The following is a 16,955-nucleotide window of genomic DNA, read 5'->3' as shown; positions in this document are numbered from 1 at the left end:
GGAGTTAAGTATAGATTAAGTCAGACATAGGACGAAATAATGAGATAATTTCGTTGTATGAAAATAATTAGGCGAGAAATTCTTTATATCTATATAATATATATATATATACATACTGGCGGATCCTGGGCGGGGGGGGGGGTTAAACCCCCTTGCAAATAAAAAAAACAGTTTTGCTGAATTTGTTTAAAAAATATAAATAAAGAAAAACAAACATTAAAGAGCTATCGACGTCGTTGATCCTGGAATAAAAGCTAATCATGAAACCAAAAATATTAAATAAAATAATTTTGCAACCCCCCCCCCCTCCCCTCCCCCCATTATCGACGTCAGGATCCGCTAGTGTTCGACACACACATGTATATACATAATTTGAATATTTTGTTTTCAGATCAATGTGCTGTGTACTACAACTCCGCTACTATACGTATCGGTGAGTGAGAAATGATTTATTTTATAACATTTTTATAGCTGTAATGGGGGTGTATATAATATATGTATGAAATAAAATATTAACATGTTTTATATAATATGTTATAATATCTTATCTACGATTAATATTTTTTGACAAAAATCAGCTGATAATTGTCAAAAATATTAATCGAATTTAAAATATTATAACATCCCTTTCTAAAAAAGGCATATTAAGTCGATTCTCGCGAGTATTGTTGCATCTTTTCCGCGATGCTAATTGACTGTTTCGATTCGCATTGTGCATTATATTCGTAGCATCAAGAGGCTGCGTAGTTTAACAGTTTGTTCAAAATAAAATTAAATAAAATAATATGTTTGAAATAATCTGTTATAATACTTTATCCGCGATTATAATTTTTTGTCAGAAATCAGCTGATAACTGTCAAAAATATTAATCGAGTTTAAAGTATTATAACATATGATTTAAAATTATTATTATTATTTTATTTTATTTTATTTTGAACAAACTGTCAAACTGCTAACCCTCGCGATAACAGCCTCATGATGCTACGAATATAACGCCCAACGCGAATCTTGACATCCAATGAGCATCGCGGAAAAGCGACAACAATAAACTTTGATATATGCAAGTATCGACTTTACATATCTTTTTTAGAAAAAGGAGAAACCTATTTGTACAAAGAATATTTTTATAAAGAACTTATGTATATGTATATACAATATGTGTGTGTACATATAAAATATTTACATTTATAATGTTTAACAGATTGTTAAATGTTACTTGAAAAAGATATGATAATGTCCATAGAATAAGCGCCACTGTGATTTATTATTCATAATACAATGCATAATTCAGTATACATCCGAAAAACATCGTCGGCTCTGTAGTTAGCTTATGTAGGAGGCGGTCAACAACGTCACGTTTCCATTATGGAAATATCCGGTCTAGTCCAATTTTGTTTTTCGTAAGCAGTGTCCGATATTTAGTCAATTTTGGCCAAATGTTGTACTGTATTTTATAACCGCAATATAGATAACGAAATTTTGATAATATTCGTTGTGTGAGAGCATTTTTATTTCTAGTTATAAGTTTTTGTTATATTGCTATGGAAAATCAATTTATATAATCCTGCCAATAGTGGTTATAGACTAACGTTTACGGTGTCCTGCACAATTATCACGTTACGTTAATTTTACTATATACGACTAATTAATAGGTTATTGCAAATTTAATCAATCATTGTATTATAAACTAGGCGGCTTCCCAACCGTCTCGTTTGTTACGTATATAAGAATGGAGAATGGTTTCGTTATATATGACCAAAAACAATGAGAACGCAGGGGTGCGCATTTTAATTATAGAAAATTTATATTAATGATTCACATACCATAATTGGTGTATTTCATAATTCGCTGACGATGTGGTCGGGTGCGGTTTGACCCGATGTGTGAGAGAACCGCGAACCTCCCTCTTTCTCTCTCCGAAAATCAAAACCGCTCTGTTCGCTTTGCTTGGTGAGTGGTTGCCCTTTTTTCGGCGAAATAACGTTAATTGATTGGTAATCGCTCGCGTATGGGTCGCTACGTCATCAAGAATGCATAAATATTCGTTGTTTGAGCGGGGTGGGTAGGAACGCTGTTAAATGCCGCCGTCATATTGTGGCTATATGGTTATTAAAGCGTCCGCGAATGCCGCGCGAGTTCGTGGCAGCTTTATTCGAATAATTTTCAAGTGGCCTGTGCTATACATATATATGTATATAGGAGGACTCGACTAGTCGCGGCGGAAATTTCAATCAGGATGCATAAGAGCGGGATGCGTTAAAATGTCGTCGAGCATTTGTAAAAAAATTGTCGACTATGTTACGTTATTTTAATTCTTGCCGTGCGCGAGCGCACAATCTGCGTGACGTACGAATAAATTGCGAACGCGTAATGTGAAGTTTATTTAATTCAATTTTATGCAGAAAAATACGCATAATATCACAAATGTATTTCATTCGTGCGCGCGCGCGAATCATGATTTTTTTCCATATTTAATTTTTCCATATAAAAAATATATACGTATATATATAATATACATATATATATTTTTTTTCGACAAAACTCTTCTGGCGAAAAAATCACACGGCCGTAACATCGAATCGCTTTTAGTTTGGCACAAAAATAGGGTCTCGGATTTTATATAGGCACCCTTGCGACAAAATGGAAAAAATTATTACGCGCGATACACGTGTATCTATCTCCGCGCTAGGATACGCGCTGCTGCATTCGAATTGTCGCGTTGGCGTTGGCTCTGTCACGATTGTTTTCGGATCGAGTGCCAAGATCTGTATACCCTAGTCGCACGAGGACGAGAGCTTCTTTTCCTTCCATATTTTTTTTCTCATTGTTGATTTACCGTCGGTAATTCCGTTAAGAGGTCACGAGTCACCAATTTGCGATTCGTCGAATGTTCTAATTCACTTTACCACCCCCGTAGATTGCCCCGGTAGATTCGATCTCTCGCGCGATGCGTGTTTCGACGATATATATCGAAATGTTGCCTCTGCCGCTGAAGACATCCTCATCGTTCTGTGGCGCGCGATTGTTTCCGTCTTTTCATAGTCTGTATGTATAGGAATGTACAATGTACGTGTGTGATAGGAGAGCGGCCGATAATTGATTGACTCTAATCCCAAACTCTCGTGCGCATCGGCAGTTCCGATGTAATGCGACTTTACGACTTTCGCGATACGCCGTCGTTGAACCGGGCTTCCAGATGTTTTTATAAGCGAAACGCGACTAATCGCGGAGGGAAGTAAATACAGCGATACGAGCGTGACGAGGGACGTATTACGCCGTATTTTAATTAATTATTAAACTTGTCGGAAGAAACCGCTCATTCTCGAGGATCCGGGGGATTACTTATTCAGGCATTAAACTTGAACACGTTCGCTGTGTTTATTCTTGGGTCGCGCCGAAACGATCTCGCGCAGCCTCGTAAAACCACGGGGTTTGGTAGACGGAATCGACTTGCAAATATTGCGAGCGGCAACGTTAACAAGACGAAGATGATACGAGCTTCGCGAAGTGCGGTCAGGCCATTTGCGCAAGACGGCAAAGTTACGTTTAAGTGAAGATATAAACCAAATTATTACGTTTTACATCGTAAGTGCGCGGGTACTTGTCTTGGGGTCAAATAATATTATAATGATAACGAGAGACGTAGCGTGATGCGCGCGGAAGACCCGGCGGAAGTAGTTTCGGGTTAGATCCTCCTAGCACCTAGAGGAGCCAGCTACGCGCAAAACATTAAGTTGCATCACGGTACGCTGAAGATTTCCTACTTAGAGAACCCCGTTCTCTCCCTTGAGAACGCGATGTAGGAAATAATCTTGACTAATTCTAATCTGTGCTAATTGATTATTTCTGTCTCTCGATAACTTAATCTTTTATAGTTTATCAAACCACTAGCTTTGTTTAAAATAATTTGTTATATGCAGAATCAAAAGATACTTTGAAATATCTTCTACTGGATTATTTGACGCTACATTAAATATTCTCTTTCCAATTTAACGTCAAAATAGCGTTAAATTCGAAATTTATATAATCTTATATATATAATAATCAAAGCGATGAATTTTTTATCTCTGGAAAAATAATATTATAAACTTTAAAATAAATTATTATAATACACAATATATAATATATAATTACGAAATTAACGAAAATGAATTTTGTATATATTTTTGCAATTATCTTGCATTCAAGAGAATTAATTTCGACACTTTGGATAGATACGGAAACTGAGAAGAAAGCGACGAAGCGACAAATAATTTTCGGAACCGTCGTTGGCGGGTAGCATCTTGCTGCGTCTGTTTGCTAATGCGCGGCGCTAATCCGGCAAATCCCGTGGCACCCTTGCGCATTAAATTCGGCCTTAGATGAGCCCCAAGATGGCGGAGGAGGAGAGAACGAACGCGTGTTTACGAGAGCGTGGTAGTCTCGATGGGAAAGAGACAGGGAGCAAGAAAGAGACGTAGAAAGAGGGAAAAGGGATGGTAGATGGGTTTACGCGACGAAAGGGCGAAAAGGGCGTTAGACGGAGAAACCGGTGCGGGATACGGCGCTTGAGGTGGTTGTATGGTAATACTACTTGGCGATGAGGCTAATATGCATTCGCTTGACTCGACCAAAGTTCACTTAGATCGCATTGCATTGCATTACGCGGTATTACAATGGTGCTCCATCTCATAACGGAGCGACCGACTGGCGGAGAAGGAGAAGGAGGAGAAAAAGGAGATGAGGAAAACAGATGAGAGACAGAAATGGAACCTCCGGTTACCTCGTGCGTCCCTTATCACCCTCCTACTACACTGTCGGTCACCGTATCCTCTGACCTTTACGTTCTCCCGATGTGACCGTCGTCCCGTTTCACGAGGAAGGCAAAAGGGGTAACGCATGCTTAATAATTTACGTGGCACAAGTGGCCTGGAACTTTCCCGTGAGTTATGTCATACTTGCCTATGCATTCTCGCACGCATGGACACTAGACCATGTCTCGACACACACCCACACACATCCACACACACACATACATTTATACTTGCATACATACATACGTATGTACATACATGCGTACACTTATGAGTTGGTGTACTCGGCTGGCCGATACCGGCTAGTGATGCCACATTCTCATGTGTATGTGTATATATGTATGTATATGTGCGTACAAGTTGGGGAGAACTGCCAAGGTAACAGCATCCTACATGCGTGAGTTATTGCACATAGGCTTTCTAAAGCATGCGCGCTTGATATCGCAGGGTTATATTTTTTCGGTGTCTTTCCCGACGATGGTGGCCTCTCTACCACCGTCGGGACACGTCGGGTTGGTTGGCTGGTATATAAACTGGATATACACCATGTAATACCGTGACGATGAGAGTAGGCCTGGCGGAGTATGCCCGGTATAAATCATGCGTGACTTAACTCGCTTTCGGCGTATATCGGGCGGTGAAAAAAACGGACCGCGAGCTAAGTCCGTAATTCCGCTGCTATCGAAAATGTTGCAGTCTCTGACGACCCGAGAATGTCAGATATACATACTCCCAACTCCCAATAGGAAGAGAAAGCCGTGATTAATTCCCCGGTGAGAGTACTTTTCTCTGAAAAACGACTGCGTTCCATCTCCCAGTTCTGGAAACTGTTAGTTCTCTTTCGCGTTGCCGATTCGTGTGTGTATCGGTTGCGTAGAACCAATAAAACACTCTTTTATCTATACGGTGTCTAATAATTTCAAACAGTTCTTTTTACTCATTGATTCCTGTATCGCGCGAGAAATTTATAATTGTTTCTTAATAAAAATATAAAGGCACTATTGATTTTTGAACAGAAATCCTTGAAAATTTGAAAATTAAAAAATTAGATTGTAGAAAAATAAAAGCGAATAAATTATTTTTTATTTAATTTTGATTCGGCGTTATTTTAACAGTTTTAATTTTAAAGGTTAAATATAAAGAATTTAAAATTGTAAAACAAAATAGTGGCCAATTCAATTTTTGTTAAGAATTTGTTTTGAATTTATTGAAGAAATCTTTTTATATATATATATATATAAAAATTTGGTGAGACACCCTATATAGAAATACCGATAATACTGCTCGCACTTTTTTGTCCTAATCGTAACATTATCTACGGACCATAGCGCACTTTTTGCAGATCACATTTCGCATCTCCACCGTTCGGTGAGAAATTCGTACACTTTCGGGCAATTTCCTCGCTACTATAAATCAACGTCGTCGAGTTTATCGCGTGTACGTTGAGCGTTGTCGATGTCGAACATTCTTCGCACCTTTCTCGCCATGGTTTCATTATAGCGAAAAATATAAATCAATAAGATTTACAGGCGGAGTCGCTGCATGTTGCATTGAGCGACACGTCATTGATCCACCAATATTTCGAGATTGACGTTACAGCAAGCTTGTCCCGATGTCAGCCGAATCCCGAAAAGCTTTCCAAACTGCGTCAAATTTTTCATGAAAATTTAGTGAAGATTGCGCAGTAGAATTACGTCACACATTATTAATGTATTGCGTTGATTAAATACTTAAAAAAATTGAAATGTTGCGAATGATATTGGAAACGATATAAAAAAACACACTTATAGAAAAATTGAATTATTTTATCTATAATATTATTCTCTATTATTATTCTATTATTTTATATATAAAAATTTAATCTTTTTAAGAGGATATATATTTACAATGAAAACTCTAGTACATTACATTCAAAATAAAATTTACAAAAAATTGATTATAATATCTTTACAAACAAAATGCAAGTTTTTATATAAATTATAGAATCTTTGTGAAATACAAATATATTTACGTTGTGTGCAGCATAGATCTGTATAATTTAAATGCTTTAATTCTACACTTAGAGGATGAATATTCGCTAGGAGGTGTTTGTATCGTTCCAATTCATTCTTGTGACGGCATTTTAGCCTGAACGTACAAGCGAGGTAGCTTTTAAACAGCAACAAAGAGCTACTTCTCCGGTCGACTGAACGTTGCGAGCGTAATACTTGGCCAAACCATTGTGCCGATCGCGTTTTTCTCTTCGTAAGATGGAAAACGATGTTTTCTTTCCGCCCCCGAGGAGCTGTATTAACCCTCACTCACCCCCGTTTTCTCCTTAGAGAAGAGCGAGGATCGATAAGCGTGAAGCCTGGCACATATGTTCTAACTAAATTTGGAAATACGTGCACCCGATGTTGCTTCTCATGCGTATACATGTAGACACCGAGTTCCTGGCAACAATGATAGCGCCCGGTCGTCGCGCAGACTGTGATGTTTAAATGCAGGTATTTTGCATCGCGGATATTCGCATTTATATAGATATCAGACTGGTTGGGTTGGTAGTTGTCGTTTCAACGAGGCTGAATATTGTAACGTAGAAAATAGAACGAAAAAGCTTGTCACACGCAACGGGGTGTTCAGGGAGAAAGCGAGAGAGATAGAGGGAAAGAGAAGATACCCAGATAAATAGACCGTCGCGTTTCGCGTAACGTTACCAGAATGTTTTCGAAAGCGCCGATTTTATTGTATACGGCGAATAGAGTCGCGGATCTTGTTTCCGTGTGTAAGGCATTCGCGTGCAGAGATGGAGAGTCGAGACCTACACACACACATACACACACACACACACACACACGCGCTCGACTTACCATTAAAGAGGCGTGCACGTTTGCACGCACTCGCCCAAGTATGCGACGTGCTTACCAGAGAGAGGGTCGGTATAGTACGATGCGATTGAGTATCGCACGAGGCGATGACTCAGCTCGCCAACCCCTGCAAGACAGGGGACCATTATGCCAGGTACCCTTTTCAGCGCTGCTATAGCAAAAGCGGCGCCCATAAAAGCGGCGTAACGCCGATTGCTGTGATATATTTTTATCGAACGCGAGGAGGAATAAAAGATCAGGTCATGCGAACGTGATTAACTTTCATATTTAATTGATCAGCATATGCGGTACTACGAGTTAATATATCACCGTATTTTTCTTTCCCTTCATTAATCTGTGACATACGATATAATCGCATTAAAAAGCTGGTATACGACCGTTTTATGAAATTATGTTATGACGCAGTTGAAGCTTTTGTTAAAGTTATCTGATTTAAAAGTTTCGTACTTTTCATTAAAAAAAAATCATTTTGATGATTTAGATTGCAATTTTAATTTTTCTTCTCGATTCTTAAATTATATTATTAGATTGTACAACTGTTATCTTTTTGGGTGTCTTCCATCTTTCATTCTAATACTATCATGCTCGATAATCGCCGCCTTGGATTCGAAGATCCGTACTGCCAGAATCCAATTTCGATGCGAATCCGGGTGAATGGGGCATCGGAGATTAAGGGCGGTCCGTGAAAATGGATGGTGCACATGCTACGAGGGATGGTAGGTAGGCTAATAAGAGGGAGCAAAGACGCCCTCACTTCGCCCGGCAAGGTCTTGGCACAGGGGGAAATGCGCCCCCTCATGCATCGAGATGGGGTAACGTCGTAGCAAGGGCGACTCGTAGGACAAGAGGGGTAAAGTGTATGTTTGTGTGTGTGGGTATGTGTGTGTATGTATGTAATTTCCCCGTGGACGATGGCGTCAGGGTGTGCGGTGCCGATCGGGCCGAGGGTCGTTCAACCATCAGTGTTGTCTCGTGTCTCGTGCAGCGTGTCGTAGTTCTGTTGTTCTCTCGTGATCGTGAACGTGCTGTACTTGTGATCGTTTTAGTTTAGGATATCGTCTAGGTAGAGCGACCGATTACCGTCGGCGAACGATTACGCGGCGGAAGTAATCTGCGCATCTGTCACCCGGACAGAGATATTCAACGTGATAAACTGGGTCTCGGAAACTAGAACAGCTACGTATACGAAATTAAGAATTAAAGAGGAAGCATTCGAGTCGATTTCGGGCAGCTATGTGCGTGGCAGTCACTCTACAAGTCATCGTTCTTGAATTCTAAGTTTATTTAAGATAAAATCACTGTGTTTTCGGCTGATTACGCTAAATTTCATGGCTTCATGAAGAATAGCAGAATACTTTACCGTTACATTTAAATAAACACGTAGAGGTGTTTGTGTTGTAAAAATATCGTTGTCAGTGTGTTGTGATTATTAATATCTTTATTTTATATCAGATATATTTTTAAAAACTTTAGCGACGATTAAAAATACTAAAACACCTTAAATACAAAAAACATTTTGTTATCCATCGTAAGTGATATATGTACATCTAGTGATATTGACACCGTTTTCATCGAAAGATTTCTTGCGCAGTCTTGTGCAACTGGTGCTCGTGCACATGCGCATACGTGAAATCATCTATCCGTAAGCTCCGATCAGCTGTGAGCAAACGCGTAGATGTCAACGTGCATGAAAGGTGTACTTCTTGATGGAATAATATTAATGAAATAATTACAGTAAAATAAAATAAAACATTAGTAATGACTTAAGTATTAAGACTTAAGAATTAAGTATTAACTTTTTTTATGTGGATAGTATTGTGAAATAATCATCTATACTGTTACAATTTTAACGAATATATCTTCGACAGCTGTCGACTATCTAATTGTGTTTCGCGTTGCAAAATTCATTAATTGTTGCGTGCGCGCTATTACATTAAACTTTCTCCCATTTACATTTTCTCCCATTCTCTATTTGTTTCTTTTTTCTTCCTTGTTAAATATTTTCCTGTCCGCTCGTCGCATTATTCGCTTTTCAGTCTCTTCGTACGGTCGTCCTGTCTCGCTTTCGTTCTTCCACCGTTTTCCGTCCGTGCGCTTCGCTGTTTTCCGTTCCTACGAAGATTACGCTATCATGTATTTTTTATCGAGCTCCTGATTAAAACCAGACCGCTCTACCGACCTCCCGTTAACTCTTCGCTGCTTCGTGACCGCCGCTTTCGGCGAATTACGCTCTCGTTTCACGACAACCCTCCATACCCTCAAAGACGAAAGTTAACAAGTACCTCCGTAAGAACGGCCGATGTCTTTTCTCCCTCTGTCTTCTTCATATGTCAAGTACTTGCTGACTCCGTTGCTTTATGCGCGTGGCGATAAGTAATCAGCGGGCTTCATCATCGCTCGAGGCCACGTAGTGACCGGTGTCTATCGTTGAAGGTGAAAAGAGTGACAAGGGTGGTGTGCGTACGTTGAAAGGCAAATTTCGGAGAGGGAAGTGACAGTGAAACTTAGCTCCGTGAAACCTCATCTTATTTGAGCTAAGAAATGCTGATACCCGTTTCGACATCATCGCCAACATCCAGCAAGGGTGAAGGCACTATCAAGCTTTTTGTCGGACAGATACCGCGTCATCTCGAAGAGGACGTTCTTCGTCCGATGTTCGAGGAATTCGGCAAGATTTACGAATTCACCGTTCTCAAGGATAAATACACGGGACTGCATAAGGGTAAGGCTCGAAACACGAGATGTAAAATTCTAAACTCATTATAAAAATTGGAGGACTTCTTTTTGAGAATTTATAGAATATCTGTCTTTGAGCGCGAAGCTTTTAGGATGAAAATTAAAAGTAACTCTTTCAGAGAAACATGAGAAATAAAATTCCACGTTGGCAGCGCATTAAAATTTTTAATCTGGTTCTCATACAAACGTTAGAGAGGGAAAACTATTACATAACGTCCGCGTTTCTGCGAAATGTCATTTAGCGGTGGCACAACGTCGCGCGCCAACATTACGAAATTATTTTTACGAAATACCGCAGTCGCCGGCCACTAAATCCAAGCGGCCGGGCGCTCATTAATTTTTCAGCCGCGCAAGGACACGTAGAACTCGTTGCAGCCGAGTGAAGCGCAATTCCGGCGGTAACGATGAAGCGAGAGCACGCGCGCGCACGCGCGCGAGCACACCCTCGACGGCTTTCGAAGCGCGACCGGGAGATTAATCAGGATTTATTCTTTTGTCCCCCGCGACGTAGTATATGGCGTCCGGGAGCCGCGGTCAGGGTCGCGCGGAGAAGAGAGAGAGAGAAAGAGAGAAGGAGAGAGAGGTTTGAAGGGCTGTACAGTAAAGTGAGGGAAGGGAAGTCAGGGAAGGGATCGTGTGGGTGCGAGAGCGTGCTAAGCCGCGGCGAAACAATAAATTTCGCGGGCATTCACGTCGATCGCCGAGAGGATGAGCCGACGTCGACGATCGACGGCCTTTGTTGGCCGACCGTAAGCCACCCTCTCCTTCCACCTACCCGGTGCAACACCCTACTGTGCGCCGTTTCCTCTTCTGCTCTGTTCCCATCCTCCCGCGCGATGCACCATCCAGACGCCGACGAACCTGATACAATGAGACAGCGCTCGTGGACGCGTTTCGGGCTGTTTCCGTGGCGGAAACTTGCCCCGGAAACGGGGACTTTAACACCGACGTGCCCGGTTACCAGTCACAGCCTCTTCTCGACGACGGGCTATCCAACGCCATCATTCGATCCTCGGTGCTCGAATTACGACAGGAACGCGTTACGCGATACCTTCGTACGGTACTCGAGATACGGCGAGGGGAGGTGGAGGAGGGAGGGTGGAAAAGGGTGGAAAAGGGTGAGACGAGAGAGAATGATACGCGGAAAAGAGCAGAAGCCAGAGAGAAAAGCTTTACCATCGTCGCGCGCGGCATCAAGGGTACGGTTGGGATTTTCGAGGAGTATTTGGAAAAATGAGACAACGCTCCCCGAGATCGGTTGGATCGTCTTCATGAATTGTGCATCAGTCGGAAAGCCGAGAGCCGAGTGCGATACCGCGCGGAAATTCGGTCCCGGCGGCCGCTTCGTTATTCCGGAGCCGATTTTGTAATGGAGAAGTCATGTTATTCGATACTTATCAATAATGGAGGAAGCGCGCGATATGGTGGCGAAAATTTCAAACGTGCTAGTTGTCCACGTAGCCGTATAAAGCTTAACTCGGTTACGAAAGAGACAGGGAAAGAAAAGAGAAGGATAGAGAGCCCGCGGCTCTCTGCCGCAGAAAATCCGCGCGGTTAGAAATTCGCCAGCTCTGAAAATAACGGACTTTACCGGGGCTCTACGAAGCGCCGACGTTACCCTTCGGCGGCCTCCGTTTATTTAATTTGCAGGAAAAATGGCCGCAATCCGCTCGCCTGACCGTAGTCGGGTATGGCGTCGGAGAGACGGGGGGAAAACGTAGGTATTTTACAATAAATATCCGGCCGATAAGCTGCACACAATCCCGGCGAGCACCATAGGGGGGAAGGGCGAGCGCATTTTTATTTTTGTAGGCACGCGGAATTTATGGTTGACGAATGGTCGTTCGAGTTTTTCCCTGGAAATAGCTCGTTAATCTTTCGAATTATCCTCCCTTCCAACTTCGCCGAGTTGCGCGGCTCACGGCGTCCGCAACTCAACGATTTTCCATTGTTATATCCGCGGAAATACCGAGGAAAATTCTATATTCTAAACAATATGTATATTCATAAACTTTCATCAAGATATTGCATATATTGTATTTTCGCTAACGTGCAACTATGATTTATATGGTTTATATGTTTATATATAAGTGCTTATCTGAAAGCAGAGAAACTTTAAAACAGACAGAAGCAGGATAATTAAGTCTGACGATTATTTTTTCGAGAATTGTGTATACATAAATCAATTAAAGCAATTTATCATTATGCATTAGGCGTTTGAAACATAATAGCTTTGTCAAATCAAAGCGTTAACTTTAATATTGCAGGATATATTTCAACAGTACTTAAATTGCCAGATTTATATAATATATATTATATATATTTTATATATATAATATATAATTAGTTTATATAATATATTTTATATATATATATAAATATTTTAGGAATTTTTTAAAATACTTTTTTCTCGATCATACTGTCACTCCTTTAGAGAAAGTTTTTCAAAGCATGTCATCGAACTATCGTATGGATTTGACTCGACGAAATAAACGGCAGGCAAGAGGAATGATTTTATCATTGTCGTATCAAATACATTTGCTCGCATTGACGCGCGTCCACTAAATCAAGTAATTCCGTGTCTACATATATCATGCGCGCTAAAGTCAAATCTGTACCGGTACGAATCAACTGCAGGGCAGTCTCAGTAATTTTGGAAATATGCTGTTAAAATATTACAGCACACTTATCGAGTTATGTATCATTAAAAACCATAAAATTATTTATATCATGAGATCAGCTATTAAGTAAATTATTAATTTACCTTGAATTAGATTGTGAACTGAATAAATAATCTATTCGCGTGTATCACATAGTTAGGAAATTCTATATTTGTAATAATATTCTACTTTTTCTATTTAAAAATATTTTGCTTATTAAAAAACAAGTACTTTAATATAATTTAATGTAATATGAAATTTTTACACTTTTTTATCTTTTTTTATTTAAGCTCTCTTAATTGAAGTTTGATTTTTAATGCACGAATCAAATATATATCGTATTTTATCAATTATTTGCAATAAATGTGATCTCGGCGAATTGCAGAAATGTCTGAACATCATTGTACGATACGTAGTTTTTCCTTAACAACCGTCTGCAAGCGGCGCGGGAAAAGTTTCTTTTTGTTTCAACCTTTTACGGGACCGCGTTCTGCAACACGAAGGTAGGACGCGCAAGGAAGACGCGGGGAGAGAGATCGGCCCGAGTTAGGGAAAGGTAATGCTCGACGGTGACGAGGCTGCAACCGACACAGCAGTCTCGTAGTTTCGAAACAGCTCTCCAATTTTAATGAGACCCGTCTATTTCCCCGCGATTCTGTCTCCGTGTTACGGCTTACCTTTGTGTAATTATATTTTGATTCCCCTAGCTGTGTGTGCGCGCGCTCGCGCGCATCCTGTCTCTTCCCCTCAGTTCGCTACATTCTCTTCCTTTCTTACCGTCCGCGCCTCATCCGGTTGCGGATTGCAGCTCCTGCCTCCTTGTTATCAATTTATACGCTTTCTCTTTCCACTTCCTTGTTGTTCTTTTATCATATATTGCCATCTCAAATGTATCCGAGCAGTTGGTAAGGAAGTGTTAAATTCATTTCGTAACAGTGTCAAGCCAGTGTTCACTCCATCTGAGAGACATAGTGACCTACCCTCGTCTGGTTACCCTCCTCTGCCTCGTTCATCTTGTGGCACATTCGTTTCCCGATTGAATTACGACTCGGATTAAATAAAATCGCGCTCCACCTCCCGTAGGCGGGGGTCCGGTTTTGCATCTTCTTTATTCCGGTTGTCCGCTCCATTGGCCGCCACTTCGGCATCCGTACTTAATTACTGGGTAGTTACGATACTTCGGTGACTTCCCGTCGTCGGTATTCGAGAGGCGTTCCTGCCCCATCTCTGTTCTCCCTTGTCTCGCTGCCAGCGTTGCTGTACGTACTAATGAACGGGCTGAATTGTAACTTGGAAAGCGAGTAAGGAAATAATTCAGTTGTTTCGCCACAATCACGGATATTCGCTTGCGTAAATTCGATTTGCCCGCGATTTCTTAATCGAGTTGCGTATTTCATCGGAAAAATCACAACGCTAGGCTTTGTCTAGGAGGCTCTACGATCCCACGGCGATTCTCTCACGATCTACTAAAGCCTTTAAAGAGAAAAGCTGTAGCTTTCATCTTGCCTTCAATAATGAAGGTCTCGACGTTACTGGCGATTTCGACGACGACCAAACAAAACGGTCGCATTTTCTTTCAATTGCGACGGGCATTTGCTCGTCCACGAGGGGGAATTTAAAGAAGGCACGTTCGATTCGCTAGTATGCACACACACACACACACACACATGGATATACATGTGTGTATAACATATATCAATTCGAGTGATAACTACGAGTTTAACTCTTGCGAATGGTTTGCTCGTTTCAGCGTATTTAACAGCAGAGCGTAGCAGGAAGGGCTCAGCTGCCGGGGTGGTTGGCACATGGGGACCATGGCACACGCTATTACAATGGCAACCAACCCCACCAGCGCGACCTTTCCGCAATCTCCCTTCCCTCTTTCTCTCTTTTTATCTTTCTTTCTCTCTCTCTCTCTCTCTTCTCTTTTTCTTTTTCTCTTTTCCTCATTCTCTTGGCGCGAGGTGCACGAGGGCTGTCCGTCCGTCCGTCCGTCTCTCCCGTCGCGTGCACGGACGTATGTTATCCTACTTTTTTGCCGCAGACTCTCTCTACATCCGTCTCTCTTTCCGTTCCGTCCGACCGATCGATCGAGAATGCATGCATCGCACTCTCGCTCATTGGGAATTGGCGGGATCATACGACGATGTTAGCGTCCATGATGAAATGTTACACTCGTTTGTCGCGTGTAAATCTGTCGACGCGATATTCTTCGCGTGATCAAACGATCCTTATCGCTATGGGAATAAACTAATGCGCGACATTGAGTGTAGCGTAAGTACTATATTTTGTAGAATGAAACAAAATAGGATTTTATTACGATCAGATTCTCAAACAAGAATTTAATATAAAACGATTAAAATATATTATATATATATAAAATATATTTTACTTCGTGTCAAGTTTTTTTTCATATTGAATATTATCGATAAGAAAGGAAAATTCAGTGCCTACTTTTTATCATCATCTCGTTCTCCTACAACATCTGTACATATCGAGGGTTTCGTCCCGCGCGGGCGCACGGGATGAAGAATGCGAAATCCATTGAGAATATAATACGCGAATAGGTTGTTCCGGCGTAAACATCAGGCGAGAGACGGGAGAGACGAGAGAGGGAAAGAGCGAGAAAGCCGAATGCGCGATGGTAGAATGGGTTACGGGCGAACACTCGCGTAAGAAGGATTTGCACGATAGAAGGGGAAAGACGCTGGGGAAATAAGGTAATACCTGCGGCTTTGTCTCGATCGGGGGCAAGGAGAGTCGCTGTAAAGGAAAATACGAAAAGGGATAAGTAGTGCTGCCGTTCCCCCCGCCTCACTCCCTCTCTCTCTCCCTTTCTCTCTCTCTTTTTCTCTCTTTTTCACTCCTTCTGTCTCCTTCTCTGGTCTTTCGTTATTACATCGAAAGGAGAGCAGACGGCTATTGCGCTGGTATCAAACTAAAATTACACTCTCGCACGGCACAGGAGGGCGGGGAAAGGGAAGGGAAGAAGTTCAGAGCGCTCGTCGAAGCCGCCCGCTGGAAAATTCCGGACCGTCGAACGCGAAGAATGGGAATTCCCATCGAGGCAGCAACGGGAGGTAGGATCTCGAGATGGGAGGCATAACCTGCCGCTGCATTTCTCGCCGTTCGTTGTTCCGCGGAACAACGCGAAATCCTCGCAACGCGATTGCGGTGGTACCGTCAGGATTCATTCGCGGGGGAACAAGAATTTTTCGGGTTTTATTATTGCTGTATGTGTCTGCTGTATGTGTGGAAAAACACTATTGTGCTGTATTAAAAATCGATAAATATGGAGAATGGTTTTGTGATACAAATATTAATTAATATTTGTCTCTCTTTTGTTTACGTATATTAATATAAATGAATAAAGTGAGAATTATAAAATTCTTTTAAACATTGATAATAAGAAAAGATAAAAATTAAATGATGTAGAAATTAATAACTATCAGCGCGTTGTACTAAATTTGCACACGTGTACATGACAATATATGTAGTTAAAAGATATATATGTATAAAAGTATGAACAGCATAGAGTGGTTTTTTAAAAGTTAAATTTAAAATTCATCTTTCTGTCAAAGATATAGTATAATATAGTGCTACAAGTGAAATGTACGATTACAAGTTATATAAAATGTTTCGCAATTTAAAATGTTAAAAAAAGAAACTTTTCGCAGTTTTTTATCATTATAACATAACCAGCGTTGTATGCAGATTAAAATATGTACTGAATTTTTCTCTTTACCATATGCACGTTTCTTTTAAACACCGAATAGTGTTTTTGTACTGTATTTTAAAAATACAATGTTATTACGGTTTTTTGCAAAACTAACAAATATTCTTCCCGCTGCACGAGCAACAGCTACACCTGTACGAGACTAGACCCTTTAAACGCGATA

The 16,955-nt window shown here is 41.0% G+C and overlaps 1 protein-coding gene across 4 annotated transcripts in view; it reads left to right on the top strand.

Moving 5' to 3' along the window:
- The first annotated feature begins 391 nt into the window (after positions 1-391).
- Positions 392-16,955, top strand: part of Bru3 (CUGBP Elav-like family member bruno 3) — a 578,576-nt gene continuing 562,012 nt past the window's right edge. For all 4 annotated transcript variants that reach the window (XM_083058812.1, XM_083058829.1, XM_083058817.1 and 1 more), the window contains exon 1: positions 392-433. The gene's annotated coding sequence lies outside the window, so the exon portion shown is untranslated. The remainder of the gene's footprint in view (positions 434-16,955) is intronic.

This window comes from Prenolepis imparis, unplaced genomic scaffold, assembly GCF_030444845.1.
Source record: "Prenolepis imparis isolate NDT839.2.m4 unplaced genomic scaffold, iyPreImpa1.0 SCAF_2, whole genome shotgun sequence".
In the NCBI taxonomy this organism is placed as follows: Eukaryota; Metazoa; Arthropoda; class Insecta; order Hymenoptera; family Formicidae; genus Prenolepis; species Prenolepis imparis.
Note: the sequence above shows the minus strand (reverse complement) of the source record. Positions and strands in the feature narration are given on the sequence as shown.